We start from the raw sequence: 3,712 nt of genomic DNA, 5'->3' as shown, positions 1-3,712 counted from the left end.
GCAATGTTTTATTTTGGTGATTTGTATTCCATGACACACATACAGTAATAAACTGTTACATAACATGTGTTATAGCAATTATAATAAAGTAGGTATTACCCTACACAGCACACAATGAAAAGTAATACATGTGCAATAGGACAAAATGTGATAAAGGTAACCCAATTTAACAAATATCTCAAAATGTGCCTTAAAGCCACACTCATATGACAACACAACCATAACAATGAAGTAATATGCCTAGGTCTTTATTTGATTATCTAGTTATGATAAGGTATTAAAGACAGTTGTACTATTAATCTCATTACAGTATGAGCTACGAGTCACATTCTTCTAAATCAAGGGGTATATTTAATTAGTTGAAATTACTGGAAACGTATAGACTGTGGCTTTGAAAGGCAAATGGAATATCTTATGTATAGTAATGTAATGATTTCATTCACGGAATAATCTACAATCGTGTAGTTATGTGCGAAGATCTTTGATGGATGTTAGAAAAAAAGTTGAATATTACGTTTGGAAGAGAAAGAAGCTACAGTAGTCCCCTCTATTCGCACTATCAAGCTGTTCTGGGAACAGCAGGTTGCAATTGAATCGTTTGTGGACATTTGCTGCTATCTTGTGGTAAGACATGAGCAGCACTATATGTGAGCTGATAAAGATACAGTATCTACCGGCATGTGGGCTTTATCAACAGTATTTTATTAAAATGTTGACCCAACTCTGGTTGATACTCTAGCTGACAAGCACCTGCAGAAGCTAAAATCAGGTAAAACCATCCATACTTACATGAAACCTCCATATTTACCATGCGCTGTTGCCGTTTTATTTTTCACTCTTCTTTCACTGACCGATCCTACACTTGAAACTGAGGTAGGCTGGGAGAGTGATGTCATGTGACTTGACGATCCTAGCGCGCGAAATAGAATTATTATATTTCTGTTTTTTAGCATCCTGAGTGAGACGTTATCGTGAGGAAAACAAACAAACATTGGCAAGCTACCTAGCTATCTGCTTGCAAATATTTTGGGGGAGTAAATTACTTGCTCTCAAATGGTATTTACAATGTCCATTTGTTAGATGGTGTTAAAAAGAAAAGCCCGTTCTCTGCTTGCTAGCTTAGCTAGCTAACGTTAGCGCTCAGCGGTTACAAAACGGTAACGTACTTTACAAACTGAGGGGAAATTTTGTTTGCTAGCTACCTCGGCTTGCCAGCTCGGGAATTACTTGTATACACAGGAGCATCCATGTTAATGGGATGCCAAGCAAGAGGAAGAAACACAAAAAGGTAAGACAGGAAAAAAAAGTGTTTTTCTACTGTTTATAGATTTTCTGAAAGCAGACGTGTTCAGTCAATGACGTCAGTTCGCGCACTTTCAAGTCCTTCCACAAGAGGGAGACCGAGAGCTGTTGTAATGTTGTTTGGGCTACATTTATGCCCTGGCACAATTATTTATATATACACTAGATGACTGTTGGGACGCTGTGTTGACGACACCGTGCCTCCATCTTGGCACTCCCCACCATTGTAAAAAATATGTTGGAAGCTATAAAAATGCATTTATACTGAACAAAAATATAAACACAACATGCAACAATTTCAACGATTTTACTGAGTTACAGTTCATATAAAGAATTCAGTCAATTGAAATATATTCATTAGCCACTAATCTATGGATTTCACATGACTGGGCAGTGGCGCAGTCATGGGTGGACCTGGGAGGGCATAGGCCCGTCCACTTGGGAGCCAGGCCCACCTACTGGGGAGCCAGGCCCAACCAATCAGAACGAGTTTTTCCACACAAAAGGGCTTTATTACAGGCAGAAATACTCCTCAGTTCATCAGCTGTCCAGGTGACTGGTCTCAGACGATCCCGCAGGTGAAGAAGCCAGATGTGGGGGTCCTGGGCTGGCGTGGTTACACAAGGTTTGTGGTTGTGAGACCGGTTGGACGTACTGCCTAATTCTCTAAAACGACGTTGGAAGTGAGTTATGGTAGAGAAATTAACATTAAATTCTCTTGCAACAGCTCTGGTGGACATTCTTGCAGTCAGCATGCCAATGGCATGCTCCCTAAAAACTTGAGACATCTGTGGCATTGTGTTGTGTGACAAAACTGCACATTTTAGAGTTGCCTTTTATTGTCCCCAGCACAAGGGGCACCTGTGTAATGATCATGCTGTTTAATCAGCTTCTTCATGTCACACCTGTTAGGTGGATGGATTATCTTGACAAAGGAGAAATGCTCACTAACAGAGATGTTAACAAATTTGTGTACAATATTGTAGAGAAATAAGCTTTTTGTGCGTATGGTAAATTTCTGGAATCTTTTATTTCAGCTCATGAAACATGGGACCAACACTTTACATGTTGCGTTTATTTTTTTGTTCAGTATATTAATATCTAAATTTGTTTTTGCCACATTTATTACATTACAGATACCTTAATGCATGCTTTTAAATTATATTATGTGAGCTAAACATAAACATTTAAAATGACAAAATATATAACTTTTTCCTTAACTTAGAATTCCTAAAAGTAGAATTTTTAGAGATTACTAATGTCACTGTCCCCTCTACAACAAATACTTAAATACATGCAATTATGTCCTTTAAACATTTAATTGAAATACTGTAAAATTCCATTCATTCCTATGGAGGACTACTCCTACTGGGGAGTGCAAATATGTCCAACCGGTGGCTTCAAAGCCTCTCAATGGCCAATACATAGCATCAGAAATCCAGAGTTTATATACATATTACTCCTTTTCTATTAGTTTTATGCTGATTACATCTTTGATTAACTCAGGTATTGTTGATTCTTTATCATAGGCAGAATGCAGTGTTAGGTCTGACTTAAACTAACTTTACCTGTCAATCAAAAGTCAAGTGTGAAAGTGTGTGCTTGTGGGTACATGCAGCAGGAGATAACACCAACATATCTGGAATTCTTTGCTATCATGGTTGCCATCATATCTTTATTTCTAAGAACCTCCATAAAGTAACTGTTTTGTAAAGTGTGTGTGTGTGTGTGTGTGTGTGTGTGTGTGTGTGTGTGTGTGTGTGTGTGTGTGTGTGTGTGTGTGTGTGTGTGTGTGTGTGTGTGTGTGTGTGTGTGTGTGTGTGTGTGTGAGAGAGAGAGAGAGAGAGTGCCTGTTGATTATTGTTTATTTAATTGTCTCAAAACACTGATAGGTTTCATGCCAGTCCAAATTCCAAATGTTCTTGTACAGTAAATAATAAAATACACAACTACTATGCATGTACAGTCATGTGAAAAAGTAAGTACACCCCCTAGAAAGTGATTTTTTTGTAAATATTTGGACAAATTAATGTCATCTTCACTTCAACACTATTGACACATAAAGGTAACCTAATTTAACAAATTAAACTGAAAGATGATACTTTTCAATAATTTATTCATCAAAAATCAACAAATACAATTCCATGGTGCGGAAAAAATAAATACACCCCTAGCTTCAATAGATGGTGTTGCCCCCTTTGGCAGAAAAACGTAATGTAGCCATTTCTTGTAACTGTCTATCAGTCTCTTATATTGAGATTTTCCCCCACTCTTCTTTACATTACTGTTTTGACTGTGTCAAGTTCGAGGGATTTCTTGCATGCACGGCCCGCTTCAAGTCCCCCCACAACATTTTGACAGGATTGAGATTTTGGCTTTGACTCAGCCATTCTATAACCCTCCATTGCTT

General features: G+C 38.0%; 1 protein-coding gene across 2 annotated transcripts in view; it reads left to right on the top strand.

Annotated features, from left to right (window-relative positions):
- Positions 1–658: 658 nt before the first annotated feature.
- Positions 659–3,712, top strand: part of LOC106568173 (nipped-B-like protein B) — a 74,886-nt gene continuing 71,832 nt past the window's right edge. The window contains exon 1 of one of the 2 annotated variants that reach the window (XM_014138270.2): positions 659–769. The gene's annotated coding sequence lies outside the window, so the exon portion shown is untranslated. Of the gene's footprint in view, positions 770–939; positions 1,289–3,712 lie in introns of those variants that run through there. The other variant, XM_014138269.2, reaches the window with a different exon arrangement.

Source organism: Salmo salar, chromosome ssa13 (genome assembly GCF_905237065.1).
Source record: "Salmo salar chromosome ssa13, Ssal_v3.1, whole genome shotgun sequence".
In the NCBI taxonomy this organism is placed as follows: Eukaryota; Metazoa; Chordata; class Actinopteri; order Salmoniformes; family Salmonidae; genus Salmo; species Salmo salar.
The sequence above is the reverse complement of the archived record's forward strand: the minus strand, read 5'-3'. Positions and strand labels throughout refer to the sequence as shown.